Here is a 22237-nt window from a genome sequence, read left to right on the forward strand (position 1 = left end):
AAGCCTTTTTAATGCTAAAACTTCCAGTAAACTTACTCTTGAAGTGTCCAGGCTTAGGGACACTAGGAATTAGAATAGGTTGTATCAGACACTGTTTTTTGGCCAACTCAAAAGTCATTTCCCAACTGTCCTTCCTACTGCTGCCTACTATCGAATCCAAAGGCTAGATGCCCATTTTCCCAGATGCACAGTAATATGTTGTCATGTGACCAAGTTCTAGCCAAAGAGCTACGGGTCAAAAAGGGAAATCAAGCAAACAGTTTCTGGGAAAGATTTTATTTTTGTTTACTGACATTAAAAAAGAAAAAAGGCAATAGATAGCACTACCCCTTCCTCCCTTCTTTCTTCCTTGTATATTGGCATAAAGGCAAGGGTTGCAGCAGCCACCTTGAGTACTAAAGTCAAAAAAGGAAGCTGAGGATGGACTATTATGCCAAGTGGAATAAGTCAGACAAAGAAAGACAAATACCATATGATTTCATTGGTACTGAGAAAACTAACTAAACACAGCTAAACTAAAACAACAACAACAACAACAACAACAACAACAACAAATAAACCAAAAGCAGAATCAGACCCATAAATATAAAGAAGTGATTGTTGCCAGAGGAAGGTGAGCAAAGTAGGTGAGAAGGAGAGAGGGAGATGCAGGCTTCCAGTTATGGAATGAATAAGTCATGGCAATAAAAGGTACAGCATAGAGAATATAGTCAATGATACTGTAGTAACATTGTATGGTGACAGATGGTAGCTACACTTGTGGTGAGCATAGTGTAACATGTAAACTTGTTGAATCATTATGTTGTACACCTGAAACTAACGTAACACTATGTATCAACTACACTGAAATTAAAAAAAACTTTTTTAAATTAAAGTTTTTAAAAGGAAGCTGAGAGGTAGGAATAGACATATTAGAGACTTGTACAGAGAGCATGGATTCCAGATGTCACTGAAAAGAAGTTGACCTAACACCAGCCCTCATCTACCTAGAGATTTGGTTTGTGAGAAAAATAAATCTTATTTGATTAAGCCTCTGTTTTCAGCTGAATGTATTCCTAACAGGCATAAGGCTTTAACAAATTGGATCAATTTTTATTTCATTTTATCAGAGTAAAATCAGCCCCAGTTGGATTTTAGGAGTTTCAACTAAATGATTAATGGATTATTTATTACATCCGTTGCCCTCTCTTTTCCAGTGGGTAAAGTATTTTTGTGAGATTAAAGATAATGCCAGTGAGCATAGAACAAACTTTGGGTAGATTATGGATTTTCTTCATTTTTTAAAAAGTCAATCTTAAGCGCATTTTAGGACCTACATGTATTTCTTCTCCCACAAGATCTCTCAATGTTTTATTTTTCATCATTTTAAAATCACGAAAAACAAACTTGTGTATGGCACTTTGCAAAAATAAAAAGTAACAAGTGTTTGCTTTCTCTGTAATCAAAAACAGTTAAAGATGTTGCTTTAAAGATTGCAAATGCCTAGATCACCATGGTAATTCAGTATTCTAACACATAAACTATCTAATTAATTACAAATATTAAGCATCTACTATGGGTTCATTCATGGGCTAACCTATGAATGTAATAAAAAGATTTCTTTTCTGTAAAATGATTTTTTTCACTATGGCCTTTTCATTTATGTTAATCATTGCTTATGTTAGATATTGTGGATTTCTGAAACAAAGTTTCTCAAATATAAGGGAGCATAAGAATTGTCCAAAACACTTATTAAAGATGCAGATTCTTAGTCTTAAATTCCAAATTCTGATTTAATAGATCTGTGGTAGCATCCAGTGATCTCCTTACTTAATAAGCCCCAAGAAATTGTGATGGAATTAGAATCAATGGAATAGCATTTGAACAACTGTCCTGAAGGGCAGGAATGACCCTTCTAATTCTTATTGTCCAAGAAGGTTCTTAATCACTTAACATAGAACATGCTGATGAAAAGGAACATAGGATTTATACATTCAGTTTTGAATGTATTAAAGTGTAATATATATAATAAAAAGTGTGAACTTGTTTTTTTGTTTGTCTTTGCTGTTTTTGTTTTTGTTTATTGTCATTTGTTTTCACAGAGTTTATATTACCATATTCTGTCATAATTGAAAGATGTTAACTATTATACAGATTCTGACAAAAATTAGAAATTTTACATGTTCTTTTACATTTATTGACATTTATGGTCCTTGTTGATATTTGTTTGTCAGGTTAGTTATATTAAATTGACTTTATTATAAACAAAATCTCCATTTGAATCCTTCCCATTCAATTAAAGCCATAATTTTATTAATGTCTCTCCAGTATTCACTCACATATAGATAATTTCAGAGGAAAGTCTGTAATTCAAATTCACATTTGCCTAAAAATTGGAACTACTACAACGGCAATGGATTACAATCTTCTTCAACCCTCTTTGGTCTTCTCCCAAGAGGTAGAATCTTTAAGGATAAATAATTTTACTTTTGCTTCCTTTATTCAATTTCTCTCATCCTTTTTCATTTCTTATATGTGGTCTTATGTTTTCCATCACTGAGTCTAAAATAAACTATTTAAAGAAAAATGGTTAGAGAGGGAGGGAGCCAAAACATAAGAGACTCCTGAAAACTGAGAACAAACTGAGGGTTGATGGGGGTGGGAGGGAGGGGTGGGTAGGTGATGGGTATTGAGGAGGGCACCTGTTGGGATAAATACTGGGTGTTGTATGGAAATCAATTTGGCAATAAATTTCATTTTTAAAAAAATAAAAAATAAATAAATAAATAAATAAATAAATAAATAAATAAATAAATAAAATAAACTATTTATGATTGAGAAGAACTTCACATCATAAAAAAATGATAGAGTAAACTTTTCTCCACATGATGGATAATGGATGGAGTATTCTAACATACTGTGTTACTGAATATGAGAAGCATGATGAATATAAAAGGAGGGATTGGAATAAAAAAATACTGGCTGGATGAAACATGTACTAACAGATACATCAGAAACATGTTTTATTGACCTATGAAACTAAAATTGCTCTTTGTCTCTTCATCTTCTTTAAACACACCCTCCCAATAATCCTCATTTCTCTGATATGGCTCGCTCCAGACTTTGAAATTGCATTTACTTTTCTTTCCTCTGTGTCTCTGACAGTCATGCAATGGCCCCCTCCTTGCAGCTCTATCACTGCCTTAGATTGGCCTCTCTCTCTTTTTCTTTCCTATATTTTATTCGGGTATAATTAACATCCAATGCTAATTTCAGGTGCGCAAGATAGTGATTCAACAATTACCTTATTTAACACTCACCACAAGAAGTATAGTCACCATATGTCACCAAAAAATGTTATTACAGGGCGCCTGGGTGGCTTAGTCTGTTCAGTGTCCAACTCTTGATTTCAGCTCAGGTCATGATCTCATGGTTCATGAGATCCAGCCCCACATGGGGATCTGCGCTGACAGTGCAGAGTCTGCTTGGGATTCTCTCTCTCCCTTTCTCTCTGCCCCTCACCCACTCATGCTCGCTCCATCTGTCCCTCAAAACAAATAAATAAGCATAAAAAATGTTATTACAATATTATGACAATATTCCCTGTGCTGTATTTTTCATATCTTATCCAGTTATAAAATAAATAAGTCATGGCCTCTCTCTTTTTCCTCAGTCACCCGCTCCACCACAGGCTCCTTCACCTCACATGTCCCTCCCAGGGGTTACTCTCCTTGCCTCCATTATCTTTCCAATCCCACCCACAATTGATCATGTTCCAAACTGCTGATATAAACTTGCTCAAAAAAATGATTATAATATCAGTTTCCTGCTTAAGTATCTGTAGTCCATTCTCTATCTTTAAATTTTGACAATTTTCTTTGTCCCCTGCAAGATTTTTCTTGTATCAAACCACAGTACCCAAAGAACTGTGTGTGGGTCTCCTCTTAGCCAAAAGAGGCAGAGAATATGAGGTGGGGACCAGAAGACTCAGGAACAGGAGGCACTGACACATTTTTACAAATCTGGTGAGTGACAATTATTTTGCAAAGCTGCATTACATATGCTTATTTATTAAAATCCATACTCTAAATCAAGCTGTTTCAATAAGCAATTCTAATTTTCCAGAAAGTAATAGTAGCATTTTAAGACAGGTAGGCAGGCAAATGTGGTCAGGGTCTGAGGCTTTCAAAGATGATATGGCCAAGGTTAGGCATTTAAACAAGAAATCCTGGCTGTAAAATGGCTACTTAGGTAAGAAAAACAAGTTATACAAGAAAAGCAAAAACAATGTAGTTATACAACAATTCCAAAATCTTTGGATTTTATATATCAAAGAATAAAAATAAACAGGGTAAATATCAAAGGATAAAAATTAATGTATGGTATCATTCTGTAAAAGCTGTCACAGAAAGGCTGAAGCCATAATGAGCTGATTGGGAAGACAGTTCAAGACTGCAGCAACAAAGCTTTTTGACATGGTGAGAAATGAGAAAAGAACAAAGGAAGAATAGATCTTCTTTGAGGACAAATAATGTCCTGCTGATGGGTGGCAGTGAGAAAGCAAAACATCTCAGCTTTATTCTTTTTTTCTCTGTCAATAAGAAAGACTACAAAACTGAGAGTATAAAACCTTCCAGCATTCAGATATCGAAGCCCAAGAGAAAAAATGCAAGAGAGCCAGGCAATAAGGCTCCTTGCTAGGCAAATTAGGTGTCAGACTTGGAGACAATACCATGAAATCTTCTTCTTATCTTAACACATAACATACCTTATGTATAACTGAGAAGAAAAAGGTTGCTTATGGATTTATTGTAGTCACAAGACAAAGCACAGAGTAAAATGTAAATTATAATGATAAACCATTCACAGTTAGATAAAATACATCTGCCAGTTTTTCTCATTACTTACTCTCTGGGAAAGATAGTACTGAGATGGGTTTCTACAAAGAAACAAGGCAGAGTACAGCTAGACCATCATTCCTAACCTCAACCAGAACTTGCACAGCTAGAAACTGTACTATAACTTGGAACCATGAAGTGTGAAAAGGCACATGACTCCCATGGCAACTTTTGTTGTGAGGCAAGGCTGCAGAACAGAATATCAAGATAAGGAAGGACGTGCTGACTCCCACAGACTAAAGCAAGAAGGGGTGTATGCACTCTCACAGAGGTATATTGATTCTTACTTCTATGAGATATAAACCTGAAACAACTTTTTTTTCCAATCTCTGATTAAAAATCCTTTGATGGATCTCTTCTCTCCTGTGTGTTAACTACATGTTAAGTACCTCCTACTTCTCCAGGTACTTTTGGATACCCAGACTTAGTCCAGTCCATTTACAACTCCAAACTCATATCCAATTCTGAGCTTTCCCTTTCCTCCTATGAAGACAGGTGTTGTGGCCATGTAGGCTATATGAAAAAGAGGAGGTGTTCCAGTCTTATGACACCTCATCTGTGTCTGGATGGCACTGACAGCTGTTGTGTCTCCTCCCTGCGTGACAGGTGTCCACACTCTCTCACACAGATTGCACATGAGTATCTCAAATGAGCCCTGCGGAATGTCCCGCTTCAGAATTCCCTGAAATAATATCTGGTTCTGTATCAACTTATTTCATCATCTCCCAGCCCTGCAGCCAGACGCCAACCAACAGCCTGGCAGTCTGCCCCCTGGTGCACAACTGGTAAGAGATCTTGAGCCTGACTGACCACCCATTAGACTTATGAGAAACTCACACATCTTTGTCAATCTAGCTCCTCCCCTTCCTTTCTCTCTCCAATACTTTTCTCTCCTGATCAGACAGATACAAGGACAGATCAACCAGGCCACTCCCTAGGCAGATGAGATAAAGCTAGATGACCTATGAGATTCTGTTTCTTGCAGGCATCCTCAATCACAATCAGTGATTTCCCTTGGGCCCTTAGCTCATTCTCCTTGCTTCCAAAATGCAAGGAAACAGCCTCTCACCACCAAGTACTCCCTACTAAAGTGCATATTTCTCCTCCACAGACCTTTCCTTAAATGTTTTGGGAGCTAAATGGAGAAGGGGTGCAAGTTGGTTAACTCCAGTTAGACCTTATCCCTCATAAGCCCTTAGGGAGATAGTTCCAATTTTGAGTAACTTGAGGGCAGAATTTATCAGAATGTGCGATACTTGGTTCCTCCTATCCTCACTTTGGGCATTAGCTGCAACTCAAGAAGAACAGAGATGATTCCACCCAGCCTCTTAACTTACACCAGTAGTAGTGGCTTTAGAGATGGAATGGATTTTTATCACTTCCTACAAATCTCATTTTTTGGAAGAAGATGATATTCCACCCTAAGAGAAACTCAGTGATTTGCCCTGCTTAGATCCATGTGAATGACAAAACTAGATATATCAGGGCACCTGGGTGACTCGGTCGGTTAAGCGTCTGACTTCAGCTCAGGTCATGATCTCACAGTTCGTGAGTCTGAGCCCCACATCGAGCTCTGTGCTGACAGCCGAGAGTCTGGAGCCTGCTTCAGATTCTGTGTCTCCCTCTCTCTCTGCCCCTCCCCTTCTTGCACTCTCTCTCTCTCTCTCTCTCTCTCTCTCTCTCTCTCTCTCTCTAAAATAAATAAACATTAAAAAATTTTTAATTAAAAAAAAACCTAGATCTATCTTCTTTACAACTTTTTTCCCTCTCTGCTATTTCAAGGTTCTAAATTGTCAGTAGCCACCTTCATCCTTTATTAGTGGTACTATTAAGACCCTTATCCTTGACAAATACCAGATTTGGAAATACATCTTCAAACATTGACAAAGCTAAAAAATTAAGGGAAGTTAAAGGGAAATGCTACTTGCTTATGTAAGGAATATCCAAATTTTTACATGTATTTATAAGTTTATAATCAGGGCTTCAAGAGCTTTGCAAATTCTAAGAGGAATTGTTATCTTAGTGTCTGGTTGTGTTGCAGCAGGCCAGTGCCACCAGTCATGCCAGATCATTATACTAATGAAAAGAGCAGGAAACTGACACTACAACATATCGAGATGACTCAGAACCCATTGAACAGCAATACCAATCTGGATCAGTAGCATATCCAGATGGCAATGGCTTTTTCTTCAGCTTAGGCTAAAGAATTACCAGAAGTGAAGAGGGGCGCTGAGAGATAAAATAGAAAAACACACAAACCACAGACAGTAAAACCTTACTATGACTCTCAAAACAAATAAGCTGAACCTAACCATGATGTGTCACATGAACAATAAAAGCTCACATACTTTATCACTTTTAACACCAACTCATAATGGACTCCTATATTACAATGACTGGTTGTTCCAGGAACTTACCTAGTTTACAAATTCATTTACCAATCCCTGCCCAGATTACCATATAAGTACTCTTTTTGAACTTTTCTCTTTTGAGACACTACTAAGTCTCTGTCAAGATGGTGCTCTCCCTTAGCCAGAAGGTTTGTATGATAAATGAGTTTTCCTGATGTTCTTTGCATGGGGACTTCAAAGGCTTATTAGCACATAGGAGCAGGGGCCAAACCTCATAAAGAATCATTACAGGTTGAACTGTGTCTCTCCAAATTTATATGTTGAAATCCTAACCCTACTATCTCAGAATGTGACTGAGTCTTTAATAGAGTCTTTAAAGAGGTAATTAAGTTAAAATGAGGTAATTGAGGTGGACCAAAGAAAGAGCCAAAGAGAGAGACTTTAGAAGACACTAATCCTGGGACACCTAGGTGGCTCAGTCCGTTAAGCGTCCGACTTCAGCTCAAGTCACCATCTCTCACAGTTCGTGGCTCAAGCCCCACGTCAGGCTCTGGGCTGGCAGCTCAGAGCCTGGAGCCTACTTTGGATTCTGTGTCTCGCTCTCTCTCTCTGACCCTCCCCAACTCATGCTCTGTCTCTCAAAAATGAATAAATGTTAAAACAAAATTTTTTTTTAAAAAAGACAAAATCATGCTAACACCTTGATCTCAGACTTGTAGCCTCCAGAATTGTAGGAAAATATATTTCTCAGACTTCAAGCTATATTACAAAGCTGTAATCATCAAGACAGTATGGTACTGGTACAAAAACAGACAGATCAATGGAACAGAATAGAGAATGCAGAAATGGACCCACAAATGTATGGCCAACTAATCTTTGACAAAGCAGAAAAGAATATCCAATTGAATAAAGACAGTCTCTTCAGCAAGTGGTCCTGGGAAAACTGGACAGAAAAATGAACCTGGACCACTTTCTTACAACATACACAAAAATAAACTCAAAATGGATGAAATATCTAAACGTAAGAAAGGAAGCCATCAAAATTCTAGAGGACAAAAGAGGCAACAACCTCTTTGACCTCAGCTGCAGCAATTTCTTACTTGACACGTCTCCAGAGGCAAGGGAAACAAAAGCAAAAATGAACTACTGGGACCTCAAGATAAAAATTTTCTGCACAGCAAAGGAAACAATCAGCACAACTAAAAGGCAAGCAACAGAATGGGAGAAGATATTTGCAAATGACATATCAGAAAAAGGGTTAGTATCCAAAATCTATAAAGAACTTATCAAGCTCAACACCCAAAAAACAAATAATCTGGTGAAGAAATGAGCAAAAGACATGAATAGACACTTCTCCAAAGAAGATATCCAGATGGCCAACCAACTCATGAAAAAATGCTCAACATCACTCATCATTGGGGAAATACAAATCAAAACCACAATGAGATACCACCTTACACCTGTCAGAATGGCTAACATGAACAACTCAGGCAACAACAGATGTTGGTAAGGATGTGGACTGCTGGTGGGAATGCAAACTGGCGCAACCACTCTGGAAAACAGTCTGGAGGTTTCTCAAAAAGCTAAAAATAGAACTAACCTATGACCCAGCAATGGTACTACTAGGTATTTATCCAAGGGATACAGGTATGCTGTTTAGAAGGGACACATTCACCCTGATATTTATAGCAGCACTATCAACAATAGCCAAAGTATGGAAAGGGCCCAAATGTCCATCGATGGATGAATGGATAAAGAAGATGTGGTATATACATACAATGGAGTATTACTCAGCAATCAAAAAGAATGAAATCTTGCTATTTGCAACTGCATGGATGGAACTGGAGGGTATTATGCTAAGCGAAATTAGTCAGTGAGAGAAAGACAAATATCATATGACTTCACTCATACGTAGAATTTAAGATAAAAAACAGATGAACATAAGGGAATGGAAGTAAAAATAATATAAAAATAGGGAGGGGGACAAAACATAAGAGATTCTTAAATAAAGAGAACAAACAGAGGGTTGCTGGAAGGGTTCTAGGAGGGGGGATGGGCTAAATGCATAAGGGGCATTAAGGAATATATTCCTGAAATCATTGTTGTACTATATGCTAACTAACTTGGATATAAATTTAAAAATAAACCGATTAATTAATTTTAAAAAATCAGTCCCTCTATTGAGGTTTCTTCAGCAGAAGTGAAAACAGGCTATGAGTTCTTGATTTCTGGCACTCTGCTCTACTAGGATGAGCTTTCCTTTTCTGAATCAACAACTAATCAGATCTCTGTCTCTTTTACCCTACAATTTATGCAGTGACATTTTCTAATGATAATTGCTTTGTAAGGAGTGGATTGCTTCAGTGCTAAAACCTATTTGCTGAAACAGGACAAAGAGATATCTAGCAATGTCATGAGCAGCCGGGCCATGAAAATCGTATTTTGTATAGGTGAAATGTTTTGGCCAGTATTACCACAGCCAAAATTACCTCTGACATTTCCAAATGTCACAGCTAATCCAATCTTAACAGCAATGTTTTAAAATGTGTTATAAGGAAGACTTCCAAAAGTAAGTCTAAGCTAAGGAAGCATAGTGATTTTAGCTCAGGGCCTCTCAAAACAAAATAAATAAATTTTTTAAAAAAGCAAAGTTATTTAGACATGCATTTGGGAAGTTAATTATCAATACTTTGAGAATCTCCAAACAATTCAATATCGAAAATGTTTAATGTTATTTTGGTGAGAACCTGGCACTAATGCTTTCATGTATTGGATTCCAACATAGCTGAGGTAACTTTATTTTGTTTTGTGACTACAGACTACCAGCCATGACATCCCACTAAATCCCTGTTACATACCAAATATCTGTGCCCACCTCCCCGACCAAATTCATATGTTGAAACTCTATCCCCCCATGTGGGTTTTAGGAGGTGGGCCTTTGGAAGGTAATTAGAACTAGATAAGGTCATGAGGACGGAGGCCTCGTGAATAGGAGTAGTACTCTAAGAGTCATCAGAGAGTTTGCTTCTATGCTCTGCTCTCCATCATGTGAGAACTGAGAAATTGGCTCTTAGTGAAACTTGACCATACTAGCACTCTGATCTTAGACTTCCAGGCTCTAGTTCTGTGAGAAATGAGTTTCTGTTGTTTGTAAGCCACCCAGTCGGCAGGTACTTTGTTACAGAAGCCTGAACTAAGACAACCCCAACTATAGTAACACATGTTGCAAGCCTAGTCTTACAAAGTGTCTCATCCCCTGGACCATATAATTTGCCTAAAAATCAGCAGATGACCTAATCCAGGCCAATCATAATCATTCCATGAAACTACATAAATGGATACATAAATGGGATCTCTTTCCCCAGTTGTAGATCTTTGGACTAGGATGCTATCATATTGAAGATGTCTGTGGCCATGCCACCATTTCTCCCACCATATGGAGAAGGCCTGTCTACTGTGAGAAGCCAACATACCAATATAAACAGAACCAAGTGATGTAAGAGAGATTGTCTGGAGAGATAGAGAAAGACAAAAATATTATTCTTTGAATCTATATGTTTTCAAAGATAATCACACCCTCTTGGAATTCTGAGTTACATACATGATTGAATAAATTCTCATTTTTAAACTAGTTTATTTGGGTTTCTGTCATCATAATAGAATGATATCATGGTCATGAAATTTAGCCCACCTAAACAAAAAGAGAATTCACATTGATAGCAAAGCAAGTCTTAAAGATTGCTTTGAAGATTCAGTCATGTATTGCCATATGATGTTCTTAATAACATAAATGGATTTATATTATCTTGTTAATTACAGAATAGTAGAGTTCAACTAAAAAGTTCCATTTCAGTAATCATAAGCACACATTATTTTATTAATGTTAGGATCTATCCAGACATCTCTTGCCTTTGTGCATGAATTATTATATGACAAGATTTTGAAGCTTTTACAGGATAGGAACATGTATGATTTCACCTTCACAGCTCCTCAGATGGGTCAATTTATGGGAATAATTTCTGAGTTTAAAAACAATAAAATATTTGTCCTCTTTTTCCAGAAGTCAAACAATCAAAATAGAAATGCTTTTGTTATTTTATCAGTGGTATAGTACAGTGAGCTAAATCGTGGCCTCCAAAAGTTAGGTCCACATATAACCTCGGAATGTGACCTTATTTGGAATAAGGATCTTTGCAGACACAAGGCAGACTCTTGAGATGAAATCAATCCAGATTAGGGAGGATCTTTTATACAGAGACATAAAAGGAGAATACACAGGTAGATGTAAACAAGGCCATGTGAACTACAGGCAGAGACTGGAGTGATGGAGCTACAAGCCCAAACCACCAATTGCTAGGAACTTCCAGAAGCTAGGAAGAGAGAGGGAACATTCTTCCCTAAAGCCTTCATAGGAAGCATGGCTCTGCCAACACATTGATTTTGGAATTCTATCCCCCAGAACTGTGAAAGAACAAATTTCTGTTGTTTTAAGCCAATAAGTTTGTGATCATTTGTTATGGCAGTCCTAGAAAACTTTTAGAAATGTATATTTCCTATAATCAATTCGAGTGTTCTTTCATTGGTTTCATTGTGGTTATCAAGGTTTGATTTTTACACTAGTCTTAGAAAATCTACCATAACACATTTTGCCATGTGTGAAAGTTTCTGGGAGTTTCGTCTTATGTTTCCCTGGATAATTATTTCTTATGAAATGATTTCTTGTGAGAGTGTGAACCCACAGACACTTGGCAGATAACTATATTTTTCAGCTGTATTTTTATAACTGAGTTTCTTAAACTTTATATTTGAGTAAGATGTCTACTACATATCAATTTATGCTGTCATTCAGAAAGTATCTGTTAAGTTTTACAGTTAACAACTTCATAAACATTTCTTTTTTCTGCCTTAGACCAAGTTTGTTTTGGAATTTCTGTGAGTTTATAAATCCTATTTCTTATATAAAAGTCTCATGTCTCCTTTGCTTACTATGATCTTCATTCGCTTTGGTAATATAATTATACGTTTTTAATATTTGGAATCTCTGTTTTTTAAATAAACTAATAGTGTGAATAACACTGCAAGGATTCTTCTTGTAGTTTGATTTTCTTATATCATATGTCCCCCAGTGCCTAGAAAAGTCCTTTCTATATAATAACTATGCATAATGTTTGTTAATGGATAAATACATAAGTAAATGGCTTTCTATTCTTATTCCAGAGAGAAATGCAGTCTCGGATTCAATACTTCCCTCCCACCTGCACATTGTTTGCCGTAGACAGTCCCAAGAGCTGAAAATGCCATGAATGCAGTTGGACAACACCCCAGACGTGCCAAAAACCAGCAAGGGAAACCATGGTTGAGGGTAGAGTTTCCTAACAGAGAGTCGGTAAAGAGGCATCTGGAGTGGAGTCTATAAGAAATTTTCTGTAAAAATGTATGCATATTCCTAGAGAGGAACTGTATACCTTTCACCATGCTCTTAAATGGATTCTTGATCTAAAAACAAGCTTAGAATTTGTTTTTAGAACTGATCCATAGGTGAACTGATTCATAGATGTCGATATTACAAATCAGAGGGAAATGTATATAATGTATGTGTTGAAGACATTTTTATTGCCACAAGAGAAAATTCAAAGTTGTAGCTAGCTAAAGTAATCTTTTAACATTCAAGTCACACTCTGTAATAGTATTTTCTTAATCGATAGGTATCCAATTGCAAAATTGCTGTCAGGATCAGAGTTACCCATCTTATATGTTTCCAGGTTCACGTTGAGAAATTTGTACTATATATAACTGTAAACACAAGAGAATTGATTTGGCCAGCAAATGAATTTTACTTATATTCAGATGCCTTGTTATGGAACTTCTCATGATTTATTCCCACATTTGTTACTTTATCTTAATAGTTTCATCATTATTTTTATTCAGATATGGTTGACATTATAAAAAGAGTAAGTGACCATCTTAAGACCCATATATATGCAGCATCTTCTATTAGACATAGCTTAGAACTTTTAATAAGTATTTGAAACAAAAAGTATTTATTAAGTATAGTTTGTCAACCATCATAAAGATTTTGCTTATTTCTGGACTTCCTCCCATTTCTTGTAGCCGGATCTTCTTTTCTGAGTTTAGATATGGGTCCACATTCCACATCCCTCCCTGTTTCCCCCAGATAACGGGATAAGCACAGCTCCCTCGGAAGAAATGAAGCAAGAGACTGGGGGCATATTCTAATCGCATTTTCAAAGTCTCTTGCATCCTCCCATATTCCTACACAAAACATAATAAATACATCAGATCATTTCCTGCTTCTTCTATATGCTGCAATAAGAAATAAGTCACAAAGAACAATATCCAATCTGACCAAAACCAGGAACAACAAAATTTGCTCAATACCTGCCAAAGTGTAAACTGCCTCCTGATGTCACTGTATGGGGTTACACATTTTAGTGTGTTGACAAGAAAAATAAAATTTGTGAGGACGTAAAGCCAAGTAAAGAGGAGGAATCAAGGACACATGTTTTAAAATACTAAAACAGAAGAATTCTTCCACACCTGTAACTCTCCATTTAAATGCTAATTTACCCATTATGATTTTTCATAGTCGGTTGCTTTCCTTCTTCACCACCTCACATATAATGGTGTTCATTTTGTGTGGGACCTAAGAAGACATGTCCTAAGCTTCTACTTTAACTCATACTATGATAAGCATACAATGGGCATTAAACAATTATTTTTAATCAAAGTGAAGACTTAGTGAACAAAGTGTGAAGTTTCTCTAAGAAACATAAAAACAAAAGACTCAAGAATCCACAAAGCGGGTAAGTAATTAAACATCTGATCTACAAAGGCATAAAATGACAACAACAAAAAGTGTTATTATTGTTAATATTTTCCAATGTCCATTTTTAAAGCCTGAGATCAATCAAAGGTCAACAACTACCATAGTTAAGGGCTACATAAACTTTTTACCTAAAATATCCAAACAGTCGAAAGCTTTTTCTAAATGTCACTTTTCTAACCAGGTTAGTATTTAATGATCAGCTTATATGGTAAAATTCACTCATTTATTTCTGAGGCGAGTTATTCAGTTATAATTTTCTACTCATTACAAAAGGGATATAACGTTTCTCCTGGAATCTTGGAACAAGCAAAGAACGAACAAGGCAAAGAAACAAAAGAGAAAATTTTAAATACTTCTAAAGCCATCTCCCAAAGAGAAACACTTGATATTGATCATTTTAGATGTTTCATAATATAGAGGCATTGTAGATGTAAATGATGAAAATGATCAATCACCCACATGCCTTCTTCCATATTCTCCCCTCCTACACGTGCCATGTGTTAAAGATGGCAGTACTACAGAAGCAGGAAGCTGATCCCCCATATTACCACAGGGAGCATCACCTACCAAATACCAATTAGAACTGAGATGTGAGCAAGACATAAGCATACTCAACTCCTGAGGCTTTCCCAAAAAAAAAAAAAAAAAAAATTTTAGCAACACTACCTTATTCTAATACAGTAATTTGTGCTTTGAAGTGAGATGATGCCTTAACAAATCCTTAAATATATGTCATTGGCTAAGCAGCTGAATTTTGGGTGATGAGAAATCTGATATCAGAGGCTGAAAAAGCATTGAGCCTTACACGTAGTGGAAAATGGTTAGAGAGAATATTAAAACTAGCACGTGCAGCTGCCACTACAGGAGATCAGCTGCCTGTTACAAGAAACAGATAAGTCCAGGAGAGAATTTGCTGATTTGCAAGAGAAGAGAGTCAATAAATTTGGGGTCTGGAAGAACTGGAAAATATGAATAACTGCTAGAAACCAAACAGTAAGATGTAACAGAAAAATTGTTGAAAACAGTAAGACATAACAGAAAAAACTGTTGAGGGACCAAGGCCCTTCAAGACCTAGCCTTGTGAAGAAGACAGAAAAGGATATGGATTTTTAGCTTTGATAAGACTTTAGACAGCCTCTCCTGGAAAGAAGGTGAGTCTGACCCATGACTGGAAGAGATATCTGTGAAAGTAAGAGTGCTATGTATTCATTAAATAATTTTTTATCCTCTGAATACACACACACGCACACACAAAAACACAAACCTATATTTATGTCCCCATGCATAAAAATGGGACTTTAACTATTTCTCCTCAAATAAAATGATCAGATGGCGCCTGGGTGGCTCAGTTGGTTAAGTGTCCAATGCTTGGTTTCGGCTCAGGTCATGCTCTCTCACTGTTTATGAGTTCAAGCCCAGTGCATTGGCTCTAGGCTGCCTGTGGGGAGCCTGCTTGGGATTTTCCCTCTTTGCTTCTCTCTGTCCCTCCCCCAATCACACTCTCTCTCAAAATAAACTTTAAAAAAAAGGCGGGCGGGGGAAGTGAGCAGACTTTCCATGTTTCAAGCAGTTAAAAGCAAAAATGCCTTCTCTACAGTCCTTTTTCCTTTCCCTGCTGACTGGATGATGTAGGTATATTGAAGCCATGTAGTGAGTATGGAGTAGATTCATGATACACTGTGATAGATCTCTGAATGGCTACGTGGAGCAGACACTCCTCCCTCTCCTTCCCCTACCACATTCACAAATAGACCCAGTCAGATTGTGAAATGAAAGACAAATAACCTTATCTCATATTTAGCAACTGTAATGTTAAGATCGTGATAGCAACTAGCATTATTTCCCTAATATAAATGGATAAATAGATCATGTTGTATTTGTGTAATGGAATATCGAACAACAATGTAAATGAATAAGTTACTGAATTATAGGTACACATGATATCAAAGGCCAATCTCAAGAATAATGTTCCTGAGACAAAAACAAATAAACAAGTTAGGAAGAAATGTGTGGAAAAAAACAAATTTAATATCTCTAAGTGTGAAGTTACCTCTGAGAGTGAAGAAAGTAGTAGATTGGGGAGGAAGATCAGACCCAGTGTTCAAAGATAAAGGTAATGTTGTATGTCTTAAGCTAGGTATTCTTTGTATGATGTATTTTTTTTTAATTTTTTAATGTTTATTTACTTTTAAGAGGGGGGAGGGGCAGAGAGAGAGAGAGAGCAGGGGAAGACACAGAATCCAAAGCAGACTCCAGGCTATGAGCTGTCAGCACAGAGCCCGATGCAGGACTTGAACCCAGAAACTATGAGATCATGACCTGAGCCGAAGTCGGACACTTAACCGACTGAGCCACCCAGGCACCCCTGTTTCATGTACTCTTAATATATTCACATTTTATAAAAATGTTCATTCTTCCATCAACATTGCCTTGAAAAGAATTAAAGTCAATATATTCAGTAGTAACATTTTTGAATCACAAATATATACCTACAGGGTAAGTGAATAAATAAACCCTCTAATAGTATGGAAATATGTACTTAGCACTTTCACAAAAGCCTCCAGTGGTAACATTAGGCAGGCTTCGAAGAGTACTGCATCTCAAATAACCTTGCAGTCAATGTGATATTCTCTGGACCACTGTAGGCAACTCATAAAGTAGCTCTAACAATTAAAAAAAAACACACAGTATTAAGATAAAAATAAAAATAAACAAATTATTGATATCAAACACACAACTGAAGAGTTTGAATAAAATTATTTCTTAAACTGTGAAGGGGCAACATTTACATTTATAAATTGATATATTATTTTATATAATACCTAGTTTGAAATATGTATGCATAACTATAAAGCAAATATAAATAGATATATTACTATCGGTGGTATGATTTTTATTCTTTTCTGTATTATTTAGTATGGCTTAAAGTTTCTTTTCTAATGGGCGTATGTATCATTTTTTACAAAAACTACAATCACTCTGATTAAAAAATGAGAAAATTCTTTGTACCACAATGAGTGTTCTGAAAAGACTTTGTCACTTTGTTCTATGTCATTTAGCTGTGGTTATGTAATAAACCACCCCCCAATCTAGTAGCTTCACAGGTTCAGTAGCTGTTCTAGAAGCTGAACAGGTTCAGCTGATCTTGACTAGGCTTGCTCATGCTTCTTCAATGAGCAGGTGGGTCAGCTGGAGGCTGGTCACAGCTGGAATGACTTGGCTGACCTCCACTGCCACAGGCTTGCCCCAGGCTTGTTCTCATGGCAGAGGAAACGGTCTAAAGGAGGCAGTGAAAGTAAAGCACAAGGCTTCTGGAAGCTTATGCTCAAAACAGTCACGTCCACTGAACTCCTTTGATCTAAGAGAGTCAAAAGTGCAGTCCTAATTCAAGAGGTGTAGAAACAGGTGAGGAAAAAGGCACAAATTACTGAAGGGAAAATATATAAGAACTGTAACAGGATGACTGGGTAGGGAATCAAGCCATTTTTGGCAATTAATCTACACAGGATCTAATTCAGAGCCCAGAAATGGAAGCCAACTGTTCACTGAACCAATCCAAAATCTATTCCCACTTATCTTTGATGTTACCTATTTTGTGTCTCCAAATGCCCTGCTTCTCTAGCCCTTCCAGTGGGAATTCTATACCTCACAATCCTTGAACTTCACTTCTATGTATCTTAATTTAGTCATTTATTTAAAACAAAATTACTAGATATTTGCAAATGATATATCGGACAAAGGGCTAGTATCCAAAATCTATAAAGAGCTCACCAAACTCCACACCCTAAAAACAAATAACCCAGTGAAGAAATGGGCAGAAAACATGAATAGACACGTCTCTAAAGAAGACATCCGGATGGCCAACAGGCACATGAAAAGATGCTCAACGTCGCTCCTTATCATGAAATACAAATCAAAACCACACTCAGATATCACCTCACGCCAGTCAGAATGGCCAAAATGAACAAATCAGGAGATTATAGATGCTGGAGAGGATGTGGAGAAACGGGAACCCTCTTGCACTGTTGGTGGGAATGCAAATTGGTGCAGCCGCTCTGGAAAGCAGTGTGGAGGTTCCTCAGAAAATTAAAAATAGACCTACCCTATGACCCAGCAATAGCACTGCTAGGAATTTACCCAAGGGATACAGGAGTACTGATGCATAGGGGCACTTGTACCCCAATGTTTATAGCAGCACTCTCAACAATAGCCAAATTATGGAAAGAGCCTAAATGTCCATCAACTGATGAATGGATAAAGAAATTGTGGTTTATATACACAATGGAGTACTACAGGGCAATGAGAAAGAACGAAATATGGCCCTTTGTAGCGATGTGGATGGAACTGGAGAGTGTGATGCTAAGTGAAATAAGCCATACAGAGAAAGACAGATACCATATGTGTTCACTCTTATGTGGATCCTGAGACACTTAACAGAAACCCATGGGGGAGGGAAGGAAAAAAAAAAGGAGGTTAGAGAGGGACGAGCCAAAGCATAAGAGACTCTTAAAAACTGAGAACAAACTGAGGGTTGATGGGGGGTGGGAGGGAGGGGAGGGTGGGTGATGGGTATTGAGGAGGGCACCTTTTGGGATGAGCACTAGGTGTTGTATGAAAACCAATTTGACAATAAATTTCATATATTGAAAAAATAAATAAATAAAATTAAAAAATAAAACAAAAATACTGAGCACTATGCTAAGTGTTAGGAGTAAAACAGTAAACACGGCATAGTCCCTGTGGCCAATGAACTCTCAGATTAATAAAAGCTGCAAACACAGAAATAGTGACACTTAGGGGAAAGAAAATAGGTGTGTAATGATAAAGATATTTATAAGGGAATTTGGGGATCCCATAAAGGCCCCTAAAAAGGTTAGAGATGTAGAGGGAAATGGTCAGGTAAGATTTCCTGAAAAGATGATCTGGGGTGGAGTCTCAGATCAGCTAGAAAATATGGAGGTCTTCCAGCAAAAGCAGCAGACTACACAGAGGCATGGAGAGGATAAACAGCATTGGAGAAGAACTCCGTAGGAGAGGAAACTGTAAGTAGTTCAGCGTTGCTGGTCTGTAAAGGAAAAGAGGAGATGGTAAGAGATGAGACTTAAACTTTACATTTCAGGAATATTATCAGCAGTAGTATTGAAGATGGGTTTCAGGGAAGAAAAGGAGAATGATGGAAGAAAAACTAGAAGATGAAGCTGATTATGTTTTCTTATCACTTTCTATCATACCCTAAAATTTACTTGTGTAATATGTTTTATTATTCATTTTCTCTCTCTCCACTAGAAAGTAACTCTGCAAAGGCAAGGGTTTTTGTCTACTTTGTTCATTGGTGTGCCCCGAGCACTTTAAATACTGCCTGGCACATAGCAGACACTAATAATAATTTTCACCTAGTAATAATGTTCATTCAATAATTATTTGCTGAATGAATGAATGAATGAATGAATGGGTCTTAGCCTACCTTCCCCAGAAAACAGCAAGAGGCAAAGTTTATCTACTAATAACTCATATCTTATTGGGTCATTCAATCTCAGGGTATCCAGAATGTGGAAGAAAAGGAAGTGAAACAGAAAAATCAAATACAAGATATGAATTGCTGAGTTAGCCATAGCTTTAAAGAAAATAAAGGTTGCTTTCATATCATGAAGGCCTTATCCAGACAGCCTCCATGGAATCATCCTGCCTTGGAAGAATCCATCAGGTAGAAAATGGAAAAGAAATTTATCTGCTGGCTTCCCATCTCTTCTATCTCATTGGTCAAAATTTGTCTCAGGGCATTGATTCTTGCCCAGTGCTTCCAGTCAGCTGCTGGGAGGCTATATGTCAGGCCCCTGGTTCAGTGCTTCATCTAAGTCTGGATGCGGTGTAAGGAGCCAGAGCCTCCATGGGAATAGCTGGTGGTGTTTTAGTATGAGGGGCAGATGCTGCTGCAGGAGCAAGCAAGAGGGCAAGAGAAGAAGTGAAACTGGGCAAATCTGCAGACCCAATATAGAACAAATAAAAGAGCATCACACATAAAGGAAAGAAGAACACAACAGTTCCTCCCATTATTTCCTACCTTTGGGGGGGAAAAAAACCAACTTTGACCTTCATTTACACAGCTGTACATCTCCATGGAGAATTCACTCCTACACCCCAGTGCCCAGGCTGGTTCAGGAGTTCTAACCCTCCTCCCCAAAATTCCACTTCAGAACCCAGTGGAAACCATCAGAATATGCTAGGACCTCTTATTCCACCGTTACTCTCTCACATTAGCCATCTTTCACCTAATAGGATGGACGTTGGATTGCAAAGCCTGCAACATTTGATTTCTCTCCCAAACATATATTGTGGAGATATTTTAAAGAAAATATTGTATCTGTCATGCCATTTTTGCGATCTCCTCCTTAATTCCTAATAACCTTAATTTTCCCATTTTCTAAATATCAAAAGCAATTTTAATTAAGTTCTTCATGGAAAGTAAATATGAGACCCTAATGGTTCCCAATGTCTGGCAATACCTGTTCAATGAAATTCCAAGACTCTGGAACTGAGTAAAAATATGTGATCTCGATAATGGCTGCCATAACTTCAAGGGTCTCCTCTGATAATAAAATAGCATTGGAGGGAAAGTTTTATACATCTTTGGAAACTTTAAAAACTACTACACTAGAGGACCACTGGTTATTTCTTTTATCCACATGAATCTAAAGTTAAATATGCACTGTTCCTAGGCCATAATCTTTGTATATGTTTAATCACTCACCATGACTGCTTATCACTACCTTTAATTTTTTTTTTCAATGTTTATTTATTTTTTTGGGACAGAGAGAGACAGAGCATGAACGGGGAAGGGGCAGAGAGAGAGGGAGACACAGAATCGGAAACAGGCTCCAGGCTCTGAGCCATCAGCCCAGAGCCTGACACGGGGCTGGAACTCACGGACCGCGAGATCATGACCTGGCTGAAGTCAGACGCTTAACCGACTGCGCCACCCAGGTGCCCCGTTATCACTACCTTTAAATACATTTATTGTGTGTTCTCCTATTAATTCTCATGCAATGGCGTGACTAACATGTTTCTAATAATAGTTGTAATAATAACAGTAAAGTTTTAAAAAGTATAACTAAAATTTGTTGATGACTTTAACATTTAAAAAACATTTTTATATGCATTATCTTCTTTCATCCTTTTTCTAATCTTGGAGCAACTTATTATCAGTCCATTTTAAACATAGGATAATTAGAAATTGTTTTTAAATCTTTCATTATAATCTTTTTATTGGCAGGTTTCTATTTTAGGAGAATAATATTCTCATATAAAAAACTGAACCTTATAAAAATATGTAAGGCATAAGTTCAGAATGGCCCATGACCCTTGCCATCCAGTGATTATATTATATGGGTTGGGTCTGATATAATCACATGAGGTGTATAAAATTAAGTTTTCTCAGGCTAGTAGGGAAAGAAGTCAGAGAAATTTGAAGCATGACAAGGGCTCAACTCATCCTGGCTGGTTTGAAGATGGATAGGGCCATATAAGAGGGATGTGGAGAGCCTCTATGACAGAAAACAGTCTAGCTAATTGTTGATAAGGAAACAAGACCTCAGACCTATACCTTCAAGGAACTGGATTCTACCAACAACCTAAATGAGGTTGGAACGGACTCTTCCCCAGAGCTGCCAGCTGAGAGCCCACGCAAGTTGATTTTGACCTTATGAGACCCTGAGTGAAGAACTCATCTGAGATAGCTGTGCATCTAACCTAAAGACTGAACCAATAAATGCATGTTGTTTGAAGCTGTCTAAGTTGTTTAAGTTTGTGGTAATTTATTATGCAGCAATAGAACATTCATACAAAGGGCATATATAATGAAAATATTACTGGCCCACCTCTGTTCCCATACCCCCAGAGCCCTCTCCAAGAGCAACCACTATTTCCAGTTCTTTTTTTAATTATTATTAATAAATATTTTTGTTTATTTATTTTTGAGAGAGAGAGAGAGACAGACAGACAGACAGACAGAGCATGAGCAGGAAAAGGGCAGAGAGGGAGACAGAATCCAAAGCAGGCCCCAAGCTCTGAGCTATCAGCACAGAGCCTGACACGGGGCTTGAACCCATGAACCATGAGATCATAAACTGAGCCGAAGTCCCATGCTCAACCAACTGAGCCTCCCA

The 22237-nt window shown here is 37.4% G+C and overlaps 1 long non-coding RNA gene across 1 annotated transcript in view; it reads right to left on the minus strand.

Annotated features, from left to right (window-relative positions):
• Positions 1–18921: 18921 nt before the first annotated feature.
• Positions 18922–22237, minus strand: part of LOC125164560 (uncharacterized) — an 83521-nt gene continuing 80205 nt past the window's right edge. Inside the window, exon 3 of the long non-coding RNA XR_007151806.1 lies at positions 18922–19140. This is a non-coding gene — a long non-coding RNA (uncharacterized LOC125164560). The remainder of the gene's footprint in view (positions 19141–22237) is intronic.

The sequence above is a fragment of the Prionailurus viverrinus genome, chromosome B1 (assembly GCF_022837055.1).
Source record: "Prionailurus viverrinus isolate Anna chromosome B1, UM_Priviv_1.0, whole genome shotgun sequence".
Lineage (NCBI taxonomy): Eukaryota > Metazoa > Chordata > Mammalia > Carnivora > Felidae > Prionailurus > Prionailurus viverrinus.